This window comes from Rhinichthys klamathensis, unplaced genomic scaffold, assembly GCF_029890125.1.
Source record: "Rhinichthys klamathensis goyatoka isolate OS25496 unplaced genomic scaffold, OSU_Roscu_1.1 h1tg000435l_1, whole genome shotgun sequence".
NCBI lineage: Eukaryota > Metazoa > Chordata > Actinopteri > Cypriniformes > Leuciscidae > Rhinichthys > Rhinichthys klamathensis.
In genome coordinates this window covers 636,751-650,812 of record NW_026606931.1, presented here as the reverse complement: position 1 = coordinate 650,812, position 14,062 = coordinate 636,751, and positions in this window count along the sequence as shown.

The following is a 14,062-nucleotide window of genomic DNA, read 5'->3' as shown; positions in this document are numbered from 1 at the left end:
GTGTCGCGGGGCGGCGGCTGGAAGATCGAGAGCGCGGTCTCGAGCTCTGGTTCTGGCGGCGTTGAGAAGAGGCGCTGGGCGGAGGCTTAGGCTGCGAGCTCTGAGCAGACGGATTCGCACGGCCTGCTGCAGAGTTGGAGCGCTTAGGGAGGAAGTGCCTCATTGCCTGTGTCGCTTTCTGTACCTCAGCGTACCTGTCAGTGAAGTCTTTGACCGAGGTACCGAAGAGGCCCGCAGGGGAAAGCGGCGCGTCGAGGAAGGCGGTGCGCTCCGCGTCCGGCATGTCTGAAAGCGTGAGCTAGAGGTGCCTCTCAGACACAGTGAGCGCCGCCATGCTCCGTCCGATGGCCTGTGCTGCAGACTTTGAAGCGCGGAGAGCGAGGTCCGTAGCGCTCCTTAAGTCCGCCACACAGATCGCGTCAGCCCCTCTCTCGTCCAGCTTGCGGAGGAGATCGGCCTGGAAGATCTGTAGCGTGGCCATCGTGTGCAACGCTGACGCAGCCTGTCCATTAGCGGTGAAAGCGCGGTGGAGCAGGGATGACGTCATGCGGCAAGCCTTAGAGGGCAGCGCCATCTTAGCACGCCGTCCAGCGGAGGGCGGGCATAAGTGCGCTGCTATAGGCTCTTCGACCGGCGGCAGGGAAAGGTATCCTCTGTTTTTAGCGTCGTCGACAGCGGAGAACGCCAGGTAAACAGAGGACCGTGTCCTGGTCGAGAACGGGGAGTTCCAAGCTCTAGCGAGTTCTTCGTGAAGCTCAGGAAGAAACGGCGCTGGCTTTGAAGCAGGAGATGAGCGCTCCCCGGGCAGGAAGTAACCGTCCAGTCGGTTGGGGGGGGGGCTGTTCGGACGACACCCACTCGAGGCCAAGGCTCGTCGTGGCCAGAGTGAGCACGCGAATCAGTTCCGCCTCGATGCTCGCTCTCTTTCCCGTAGATGAGCGTGCAGGAGGAGCGAGGTCCACAGAGCTCGCCCAATCCTCGCTGCCCGACGCCAGGAGAGAGCAGGAATCGCCTTCCCTCAGCATCGCGTCGACCTCATCCTCGTCGGCGACAGAAACGGCGGCAGGCTGCGGCCGTTGTCCGGCGGAGAAGGACAGGGATGAAGCCGGTGACGCAGCTCGCGGGCGCACCGGCGAGCTATGGCGGCTGGGGGAGGGTTCCGGGTTCCGCTGAGCACGGCGCTTTTTACGGCGCGGTACAACAGCGGTGAACACAGGCTCTTGCAGTGATGCCAAGCGAGTCCGCAGAGTCGCTAAAGGCAACAGCTCGCAGTGAGGGCAGCCGCCGTCCGCGAGCGCAAGAGTAGCGTGTTGTTCACCCAGACAGGAAACGCAGAGAAGATGGCGGTCCCCGTCGATGAGTGAGGCTCCGCACGAGCCACAGGAAACCATCTTTAAAAAGACGTTTGCTCTTTTAGAAGATGGGGTGTGTGATCGCGCCGGCGAGCACACACACAGAGATAGAGAAAGGATATAGGCGCCGGATAGCGCAGCTGGGAAGGCGGTGAAGGCGGCGTGGCCAGCAGCTTCTGACTCGTCCCGCTGAGTTGCTTCTGTCGACGGCGCGGCTTCTCCTCGGATCCAGCGATGTTGGAGACTTCGCTGAAGGATTAAAAATCACAGAGTTAAGCCTGCGAGCGCAATTTATAGCCCCAAGCCACGCCCGTTTCGGCGGGACGTGACGCAGAAGGGCGCGAAGCACCCCCATTGGGTGTGACGTCACTCATGGTCTCGCTCGATAGGCTTAAGCAGTTGCCAGCACAGCAGCCAATCGGCGCGCGAGCTGTCTCGCCTAGGTCTGTATGCTGCGGCAACGCGTTTTACATCTATACAAAATTAAGGATAATTTTAGGCTTCAGTATTCTCGTGGAAAAGGATTTTCCCCAAAGCGTAGTTTTACTACGCAGTACGAGAGTATCTCTCGTAAGAGAACAGTTTGTTTTGACAGTTTTTAACATGAACCATTCATAGTGGATGATGGAATAGGTATGTGAACCCTTGAGTTTAATAACTTGTTGCCCCTCCTTTGGCAGCAATACTATCAACCAGACGTTTCCTGTGGATCAGACCTGCACATTGGTTAAGAGGATATTTTCACCATTTTGCCTTTAAAAATGGTTTCTGTTTAGCAGTAGTTTGGATCTCTAGTGTCATCTCAATCATGTTGAGGTCAAGCCTCTGCCACAAAAGCATATTTTCCTGTGTTGAAGCAATAACTTTGTTGATTTACTCTTGGGCTGTGGGTTTTATTCCTATTGTATCACCCAACTTCTGTTGAGCTTTAGTTGCCAACAGTGGCCTTATTCTCCATCAAAATGTCCTGAAAAACCTGGAGATTCATTTTTCTATCTATGACAGCAAGCTGTTTAGGCCCCGAGGCAGTAAAGCCACAAACCATGAAACCCTCCACCATAGACTCTCAGAAAAAAAAGGTACAAAAGCTGTCACTGGGTATACCTTTTCAAAAGGTATACCTTTGTACCTGAATATTTGTACCTCAAAAGGTATATATTGGTACCAAAAGTGTACATATTAGTTCTCAAATGGTACATATTAGAACCTTTTTAAAGGGTATCGTCCCAGTGACAGCTTTTGTGCCATTTTTTTTTCGGAGAGTTTACTTTGTAGTTGGGATCTTTGCATCTTTCCACAGCATGCTTGCAATATTTTGAGTTGTTTAATCCCCCCTAATCAGCCACGCAATAGCACTGTGTTCTTTTTGTCAAAACAACATATCTTTGACTGAATATTTCTGCAGAATATTTTCTTGCAATTGTTTATTGCAAACAACTCATCTTTGGCTTCATCTATTCACAGACTATTTTTCCCCAAACAACCCAACTTTGGTGTCATCTCATTTATAGATCATTTGTCTTACTGAGGACTGATGAACATGTCCCAACCTAAGATAAGACTGAAAACTCCCTACCATTATTTCTTAGTTGTGACACAAAATATTGAATGCAATATAAGTATTGGATTTTCTGTGTCATGTTTTCATTCTTAAAATGAAAGTATTACATTTTGCTCTGTATAGTAAATGTTAGTTGACTGCTTTGAAAAAAAAATGGTTACATTAATTGACTGGTTTTATTCAAGTCAAAAATATAATTTAATATCAATCTAAATACATACATTTGTACCAACAAAACTTATTTTTATGGGTTTAATCAGGCACTAATATATTTTTAAGGTAAGAAATAGTTACCACTTCTCACAGTGTGTCCGAGTATATTCAGCCCTTTAAAGTTCTGTCAGTGTTAATCAGTGTTTGTTTGTTCCTACAATGGAAGTCAATGGTAACCAACACTGTTTGATTTTGGTTTGCATTTATATAGAGTGACTGATTTTTAAAATGCCCCACCAAAAAAAAAAAAAAAAAAAAACCTTTTTTATTGGGGTCAATATTTTTACTGGAAAATGTATGCTGAAGACATGTGAGAATGTGTTGACACTTTTGCATCCACAGCATGGATTAGTGACGTTTAATGACCATGCTGGTGAAAAGCCTCTCATCATCTATAGAATCACAGAAAGCAAAGCTAGTGTCATTCAGTGAGAGAGCTCATATCACTCTGCTGTTTAGCAGGCATTACTGGAGCCAGTGTATCAGGCATTAGTATGGGCACCAGAGGTTCACAACCCAGTGCTCCACTGCATTTTAAAGAAATGCTCTGACTTCACAGAGACTATTGATTCTGGATAAAGAAGGATTAAGACAAATATGTTGCAGTTGATTTAATATTGCACTCTTTTTTTTTATTGCACCTTTTGAGACTGCAACCACCGTTTCTACACAGTTTTAGGAGTTTACATGCCTAGTCTGACCCACTATTATTTACTAACCATGGGAATCCTGATTGCATAATATACGTTTCGTGTATCTGCAGCCCATTCTCATCCCAAGGCGTCATCTAACTGACGCTTTTGACCATGCGTCAACATGCCGACGCACATGGTACCCCTTAAGCGTCAATATGAGACGCGCCTCCTAGTGGTCTAACCCTAACCCTACCCCAGACCTAAACCTAGCCATAACGGAAGCGTCATCTAACTGACGCTAAAGGGTGCCATGTGCGTCGGATTTAGACGCATGGTCAAAAGCGTCAGTTAGATGACGCCCGAGGATGAGCGTCTCATATTGACGCTTAAGGGGTACCATGTGCGTCGGCATGTTGACGCATGGTCAAAAGTGTCAGTTAGATGACGCCTTGGGATGAGAATGTGTTGGTCTCTGCTGTGGCATTAATAAAAAGCTCAATTTAGGCTGTACAGAAGCAATTAAATAGAAGTTGATTCAATAGTGTGGATGACACACTTCAGATTCTAAACGCCCTCATCTCTCCATGGGGGACTCAAAGCATACTCATTATGTACAAATACATATATGCAGCATGATTACTGCAGACTCTTTTGTAGTATCTTTTGAAATTACCTCACTGACCTTTTGGATGCTTTGACCTCAAATGATCCAGTTGTGAGTCAAGCACTAAAATATTTAAGCAGAGAAAATCGTTAAATTTGGAATGTACTGTTTGATAAAGAACCATAATTTCTGATTCCTGCCGAAAAGAAAAGCAAACATCACAAGAACCCCCCCACCCCCACCTCACCTCAGCACTTTCTCTCTCACAATAAAATCACATTGGAAAACACTTTTCACCACAGTCCCATAATACACCCCAATAAAGGGGATCCATTGACGTAACTTTCCTGCCAGAGCACACCCCCTCAGCAGGACTAAGTGGCATAGGAGCCTGCTGCATGACTGGATTTAATAGGGGGAACTGGGAAAATGTGAGTAAAACAAACAATTATCAGTTTAAACTAAGGGTCCGTTTACACGACACCGTTTTCAACTAAAACTGGAAGACTTTTTATGCATTTTGACCATTTATTTACATGAGAACAGCGTTTTGGTGGCCTGAAAACACAAACTTTTGAAAAAGGATTTCAAGTTTTTTGTCATCATGAAAAATGAAAGGTTCCTTGCAACAGACTCATATGAGTCTGTTGTATAGATAGGTTTTCGAATTTGACATTTCCTTAAAGCTGCTGTCCGTAACTTTTTTAAGTTAAAAATAATCCAAATTAATTATTTAAAAAAAAACATCTTCAGCCAGTGTTCAAAACTATCTGCTTGCCATAGCTAGATTCAAAACGGTTAGCTTGTAATAATGATTTTAATTCCACTGGTACTGGTGGGTTTTCGCGGGAAATTCGAGCATGTCTTTGCGTCATTACGTCACATCCGTACACATAAAGAAGGAGTTTCGGCTAGCCGGCTATACTGCGCGTGACGAGATGTAGAGATAGGCTTTTCTCGCAGCACTTTACATGATTAAACTTATGGCGGATACAGAAAGATCCAGACAACAATCATCAGTGTCAACTGGAGATTAACCAGTTATAAAACCCAAAAGACTTCGTACTTCGGATTTAAGGTGGAAAGAGAAAGGAACCGTCTCATGCGAACACAAGGATACACATCGGTGGGGCTTTTGAAAGGTGCGTGAACTCCCGAAGGGGTTCGAAACGGAAGAAGAGACAGCTTTTTCTGCTGAACAACTAAGACATTAGTTCAATCGTGTAACAGTACGTTTTCTTAATTCACACAGTTATGGAGTTTCCTTGGTTGTGCCTTTCTCGTTTAGCTATTATGGAGAATATGAATTCTGAACTACACAGGTAATCATAAAACACATTAAATAACGTTAGTCACGCAATGCTGATGTTGTTAACATGAACAATTTGAGAACAAAGTAGTCTATGATTTGCACGGTTGCTGTAAATCGCGCTGATTAAATCTAACGATCGCTTGTCATGTCGAATGCTTTTCCCCCCTTAGTTGATCAGAACAAAAATGGATGTTACTTACTTGTTCAGAAGACATTTTCCGGTGAAAATTCTTATGTTGGTCAAGCTTTCAAAAAGTGAATATGTGATTCTGAATGACAGTATCCACACAGCGCGGTGATTGATAGCAGCACTTGCCTCAAAACAGTGTGTTCATCCGCGCTGTTTCATGCTGATTTACAACCCACGTAAAGATGATAATTCCGCGAATCACTGCAGTTACAGATTTCGAACAGAGATGGCGACAAAAAGGGAAAAAGCTACGGACTGCAGCTTTAAAGGAAGTAAAAAGGGACTTTATATCAGAGGAGAACACTCTAAAATTGGGATTACAGTGAATGGTTCTGGCTTTGTGAAGATTACATTTACCCAGAAGACAAAGTAATAATACAGTATTATCAAGATTAACATATGAAAATCGGACAAACAAAATATAGATTATGTAATTTGTGTCTATAGGCATGTTCGTTTAGATCCATTATATGTCTGATTTCGACACAGGGGAAATACATAAAGCAAATTTGCCTGTGATCGCTTTATATAAATATAATATAGGTGGGTTTGAATCCAGGTGATCACATATATTGTCATATCGTCCCGCCCTAAAACTTGTTTAGATGTTGTCAGTGTTTATTTAAAAACATCCAATTATTCAAAATATAAGATGGTAGCCTAAATATTTAATTGATGAGTTGTCAATACAATATATAACAATACCCTCTATAATATGTGTACAACCGATGGCTATAGCCATAATGCTCTGTGAGGGTCGCACCGAGTGAATTCCTGCGCCTCGCCAAATGATGCTGCCCGCAGCTGTATCATCCATCTATCCATTTTCCAAACCACTGGTCAGAAGTGGGTACAATAGGTATGTATACGTATGCCTAATGTATAACTGTAGTGGCTACAACATCCTCATTCCTTTTTAATTATTAAATTGCTTAATAAAGGTTTATATATTTTTCATGACCGAGTACAAAATACATCTTTTCATTACTGGAGCTGCTAGTTTGCAAAGTTTCAAATGATTATTAAACAGCAAGCACAAATGATGCAAAAGAAGCAGCCCTTCCGCACTCGGTGTCCAAATTTACTCATCAAGTGGACTAATGTAGGGAATCCTGAGGTAAATGCAACTTTAAGTGATATTGTTCACAAGCAAGTTTTATTGACATCTTTCCACGGTTAAAACACTGATTGAGTGATTACATGATACGGATTTTGGTAAGTTGTACTGTAACTTTCAACTTACCATCTGATATTCATGCTTGTTTTTCTAGATATTTGTGTAAGTGGAAGAATAGACTCGCGGATAGACAAAGTGGAAGAATAGACTCGCGCTCTGCGCTGCTGCTTGACCTGAGGCGCTACAGTGATCTGTCACATCATCACATTTAAAAGAATGTTTGAATTTCGTGATAAAATGGACAGAATTTGAAAGATGACACTTTGTTTCTTTTTAGAAGTAACAAAGCACAGAGCTATTTGCGATTATTGGGTGAGAGGCGCGCAACAAATAATGTTTAGTATAGGGAAGTGCAGATCTGGCAACCCTGGCTTGAACTACTACGGGTGATTCACAGGGTCAAATAGAGCATGCTTTTATGTAGCTGTTAATGAGTTATTGTAGCATTAACTTGCCCTAACTATCTCAACACGAGAGATTTTCTTCACACACAGACAGTGTGAGTTGCTGTCGTCATGTTTTACCGCACCTTTTGTTTGACAGGATATAATCGGCATTGATTATCGGCTGTTTTTAAACAATCGGCCGATGGCTGATAGTGAAAATAATTGCTTTCATCGTCCGATACCGATTGCTGGTCGATACATCGGTTCATCTCTAATAAATATAAAAGAATAGCAGATTCCACACCACAACTGTAATGATAACAGCAACGAAAAATTATAGTCGGAATCATTGGAATCCCGGTCGAGCCCCCAGCACATTCATTTATGTTATGGCTGGCCCTAGACCAGATTCAATACAAACTAATGGTTCATTCGATCTAATGAAATTTGCGTTATTTCTAATTATCATTTGCCTTCGTTTATACTTTAAGGGAAAGGGAATTCGGAAGAGTTTTGGAGATGTCTTCTAAATTTTATTTAAATGAGTTTGCAATTCGGCCTTTGGCGCAACAATTAGACAAATGTAGAAAGATGACTTATTTTCAATCGCGGATTTATATCAGATCAGGGTGCCTCGAGGTGTAGTAAAGAGAGAGATTAAGGAAGTGGTTGTGAAACATACGGTGGAAAAAGGGATCCTGCCAGAGGAGGGCAAGCTAGCGGTTGTTGCAAACCCAAAACTTAGTTCCATGGGGGAGGGAGCGGAGCAGACCAAACCCGAGGAACCGTTCAGCATAGATCCTACTGAGCTGCTATCTCCACGAGACCCATTGTTGACGATTAAATTAAAGGACCTTGAGTTGGAACTAAGCCGGCAACAGTACCAAAGTCAGCTGTTGCACATAAAAACAGTTGAGCTTGAAACAGTGCGAAATCTGTCTGAAAGAGCAGGAGCTTCCACTTCTGGCTCTGATTCTGTGTCTCGACACAACTTACAAGTAAGTAAAAGTTTTGATATTAGGAGAAAAATTGTGTTAGTCCCACTCTTCCGTGAAAGTGAAGTAGATACATCCTTCACTGTGTTTGAACGCATCGCCGCCATGCTTCAATGGCCGCTAAATATGTGGCAGCTGAGTGTTGCAGTGTAAACTTGTTGGGAAAGCTCAAGAAGTTTGTTCCATGTTGACTCTTGAGCAGAGTTTATATTATGATGCAATGAAGACTGCTGTGTTGCGCACCTTTGAAGCGTACCGTCAAAAATGTTGGAATCATGTAAAATCCCCAGGACAAATGTTTGTTGAGTTCGCTCATGGCAAGCCAAATTTGTTTGAAAAGTGGTGTACTGCGAATAAAGTCACAACTCAAGCAATACATTTTGCTGTAGGAATTAAAAAATTGTTTGCCAGAGAATTTTTTTGTTTATTTGAATGAACAGAAGGTGTCTACTCTTACAGAGGCAGCTGTTTTCTCTGATGAATGTGTGCTCACTCTCCGAGTGGTATTTTCATCACCTACTAAGCGTAATTCTTATGTTCGTACACGAAATGCTAAAGATGTTGCGACTGTGAGTAAAGAGAAAGCAGATAGTGACAATATAGAAGGCAGTGAATGTTTTTACTGCCATGAGGCTGGGCACCTCATTGCACCTTGTCCTGCTTTGAAACAGAAGTCTAGCAGAAAGGCTAACTCTTCAAAGAGTGTGGCCCTAGTTGACAGTCACCAGAATGTGCATCTTTATTGACTGCTGAGTCCGAATTCTAACCGTTCATTTTCGATGAAATCAAATTTGATCAGTCGATGTCTGAAGCCAAACCTGTCCGCATCCTGAGAGATATGGGGTCAGCTTAGGCGTTTATTTTCGAAAGTTTACTACCCTTTTCTATCCATTCTAGGTGTGTGGCTGATGTACTAGTAAAATTAATTGATTTGGCCATTGTTAAAGTTCCTCTGCACAATATATTTTTATAGTCTGGCATAAGTTTGGGGCTTGCCAAGTTGGTTGTTTGTCCTGAGTTACCTGTTGAGGGAGTATCACACATTCTTTGTAGTGACTTGGTGGGTAAAAAAGTTTTCTGTTTGCCTGCAGTGACTGATTACCCCGTTGATGTAAATAAAGGTAACAATGTGTTACGTGAAACATTTCCTGATGTGTTTAGTGCTTGTGCAGTGACTCATTGAGGAGACTGTGGATCTTTCCGAATCTTTTTTTGTCCACGGATGTTCCTGATCAACATGTAAAAGATCCTGTAAATGAGCTGAATGTGTGTGTTGTTCCTAATTTTAATCTGCCCTTAGGTAATTTGGAATTGATCAAAGCATCGCATGCTTATCCTACTCTGGTCCCTTGCTTCACAACCGCAGTGAAACCATCTGCCTTCTGTTGCCTATTACTGTGATGAAGAGGTGTTGATGTGTAAATGGTCTCCGCCTAAAGCTGAGGAGGACTGGAGTACAGTTTACCAGGTTGTGGTTCCAAAGCCTTACCGACTGCAGGTATTAAGCATCGTACAGGAACTCTCAGGCCATGTTGGCATTAGGGAAAGGTATGATAATTTGTTAAAACCTTTTTTCTGGCCATCTATGAAATCTGATGTTGCAAAGTTCAGTAAGTTGTGTCATGCCTGTCAGCTAGCCGTTAAACCTAACCAGGTTATTCCCCCAGCTCCGTTAAAACCAATCCCAGTGCTTGGAGAACCGTGTGAGGGTATTTTAATTAATTGTGTTGGACCTCTGCCAAAAACAAAATCTGGAAACTCTACATCCCTAATGTGTGTGACAACCATCACTTGATCATGAGAATGTTTTTAATTACGTCAGTAGTTTTCGTGAGCGTTTGCATTTTGCATGAAGCTTGGCGAGAAAATCACTGTTCAAGAGCAAATGATTGAGATCTTGTTTTATTGCCAATACCAGGTTCTCCATTGAAAGCTACATTTGTTGGCTCTTATGAAATTCAGGCAAAGTTAGGAGAGACTGATTATGTTGTGAATACTTTTAATCACTGGAGAAAATCAAGAGTTTCTCACACTAATATACTCAAGGCTTATGTAACTCGTTCTGATGTGTCAAATGTGGCTGCTGCTGCAAGTTGTACCTTTGAATGTGTCTCCGTCTGACTATTCACCTGAGAGGGATGATTTAAAAATGAGAAGTGCTTCATTTTTGACTGCTCGTTTGTTAAACTCTGAAACCTTGAAAAATCTGTCCACCACATTATCACTTTCACCTGTTTCTGCCCAAGCTGATCTCAGATATTTAATCACTAAGTATCCAACATTATTTGATGATTTTCCCACAACATGCATGTCATAGAACATGCGAAATGCTTACATCAGTTAATCCCATCAAAAGGAATCTCATGAAACAGGAAACCCAGTATCTGTTAGAACATTGTTTAGCAGTTCCCAGTAGTAGTCCCTGGTGTTCACCGTGTTTGTTAGTCCCCAAGTCTGATGGTACATCCAAATTTTGCACCGGTTATAGAAAACTCAATGCATTGACTGAACCCGATTCATTCCCATTGCCTCGTGTCGAAGATTGTGTTGACCATATTGAAAATTCGTAATTTGTCACTAAACATGATCTATTAAAAGGATACTGGCAAGTACTTCTTACTGAGAAGGCCTTAGAAATTTCTGCCTTTGCTACTCCTGATGCATTCCTTCAATATAGAGTGATGGTGTTCGGACTACGGAATCCTGGTGCCACATTTCAGCGTTTATTGTCAAGAGTGTAATATAATGTTCCTAGTTGTCATGCTTAACTCGATGATGTTGTCTGTTATTCGGATTCTTGGGATAACAATGTCCAACTTCTAAACGGTGTCTTTTCATATTTAAAAGAGGCCAATCTCTCATTAAATTTGGTGAAATGTGAATTTGCTTGTGCAACCATAACCTATGTAGGAAAGGAGGTTGGAAATGGCAAAGTTCGACCACTAATCTCTCTAGTTCAAGTTATTTTGTATTTTCCTGTGCCTATGACGAAGAGAGGGCTTAGACGTTTTTTGTTTTATGTATGACTGGCTACTATAGAAACTTCTGTAGAAACTTTTCAGATGTGGCTAGTCCTCTGACAGGTTTACTCAGTAAAGGGATTTCTTTCGACTCCTGAATCTCAGTTTGCCTTTGAAGCATTGAAAACTCTTCTGTGTAACGCACCTGTACTTTCTGCCCCTCATTTCGACAAAGCTTTCAAGTTGGAAGTAGATGCCAGTGGCACAGGTGCCGGTGCAGTTTTAATTCAGACTGATGATGCTGGAATAGAACACCCGATTATTATTTTTTTCCCCAAGAAATTTCTCAAACACCAACTGAACTATAGTACTATAGAAAAGGAAGCTCTTGCGTCATTACTTTCCATTCAACATTTTGAAGTGTACATTGGATTCAGAGCAAAATCCCTTGGTTTATATCCTTCAAGACGTCAAACGCAAATCACAGGCTCATGCGTTGGGCACTAATTTGTCAAGGTTTTAATTTGAATATCCAGCATGAAAAAGGAGTTGAAAATGTGATCGCTCTCTTTCTCGTATCCATTCTTAAAAACCTATGGTTTTTATTTTTTTACGGGTAGGGGTGTTACGTCTTATGTCTTTTAGAAGTGTGTATTTGTTGTGTTTCTGAGTCTGTCTGTTGCAGGAGAAGGTGTGGCCTGCACTCAAGCCAGCAGAAATCCTGATTGGTCTGGTCCTGATTGGTCTGGTCCTGGTTCCAGTGAAAAGGACCTCCCCCAACTACTCTATCGAGGTCGAATGCGTGCCATCTGATTTGTTCTGTCTTGGTTTCCTCTGTGATTGTGTGTACTTTGTAAACTTGCTTTTGTTCAATTCAAATTACAATTCTTAGGATTACTTTTACCTTCAGTTATATTGTGTAAATATTATTTGTAAATACTCAGTTTAAGGGAAGTAGGGGGCGTGACACCATTTAATTTGCATATATCGCTTGTTCTATGTTTTGGGTTATGGGGGTTAGGGGAGGCTGTGTTGTAATTTTTCTTTTGATATGTTTTCTTTCTTTTGGGGAATTTAGAGGCTACTAAAACTGGTCATTTTTGTTTGTTATTTTGGCCTTGTCCTCTCCTGAATTTAATCCCTTTGTTTCTGGTTTTAACTATTTTTTTTTGTTAATAAATCTACTTTTGTTGGACGTTATCTTTGTGAGTGAGCGCATGAGTTTGTTATGGCTGGCTCTAGACGATCTTAACAGTTTTTTTTTTTTTACAGCTGATAAACAATAAAAACATTTATAGCTAATCAGAATACGTTCTGCTTTAAAGAGCTCGAGCATTTAAAGTGCTAGACGACTGTCACTTTCTGTTTGTCTTAGTTTCATTTTCATGTTTGTTTCTCTTCAGTTACCCATTTCCTTTGTTCTGTATTCCCGCCAGTCATTAGTTGTCATGAACATTAATTTAATCAGTTTAACCTGTTCACCCTTGAGCTCATTATAGTTGTATATGTAGCGGGACGAGGAGAGGGGCGATCACTCCCTCAACCCATGTAGCTGACTACGCCACCCTGTTAAACAGGGAAATATTAATATTACTATTATTTAACCACCTACGAAAAAGGACACAGGAGCGTGGTTATCGAAGGAGGGTCTGAGACGTGGATACCAAAAGTACAAAAAGTTTTATTTCAATCGTCAAGCAGCAATCTAAAAAAACACATTAAACGACTGAAGGACCAGGTTATCACAAACATTAAATACCCCAAACACGAGAAGGAAGCCGAGGCTTATCAATGGCAGAAACAACTAGCTTAATGAGCACAAGGCTCCTGTACCACCCTGTGCACCGATCTCACCACGACACACGCACACCAACAAGGTCAAGCACAGCACTCCGTGACAGAATCCCACCACCGCACACGAGGGCCTATGAGTGGCCTGCCCTAAAGCCTCGGCTCCTGTAACAAAAACACAATTAACAGTATAATTTCCAAATAATAAGATAATAATTGACATTTAAATCAAGTTACAAAAGAAAGAAAACAAATAAAAGTTATTTACACACTAAAGGTTCATGCATTAAACCACGCTGAGGTTAAGAATTTGGGCACCGAAACTGGGTGGATATTCACTCCACTTTCATGCTTCACCAGCAACCCGGCGATCACATAAAAAGATGCTAGAAAGCAGATGTTACGATACACTTAAAACGAGCGCCCACGCGAGTTTGATACATGGGTAGACAAACAAACAAGATAAAGCAATAACATTGAAACAATAACAAGATAAAGCAATAACACTCTCTTGCACGCGTGTGGGATCGTAACAGAGCATTGTCTGCGTGATAATTGTCCATAAAAAACAACGACTACTTTTGACGTGAGTACAAGATAAAGGCGTTAAAATGGCAGCACATTAACCAATGATGAACTGGTCTGACCCCGATCTGAGTGAAGCAATGTCTTTATTCAAACAAAAAATGAATCTGTACATGGAAGATGAAGAAATAACAGATGCAGAGAAACAAGCTAGAAAAATATGTAGAGGAATTGGAGATGAAGGATTAAAACGACTAAATGCAAGTGGGCTTAGTGATGCAGATAAGAGAGAGCCTGACACCTTGTGGAATTTCTTTGAAGGGCAACTAAAATTAAATGTGAACTTCAGAATTCACACACT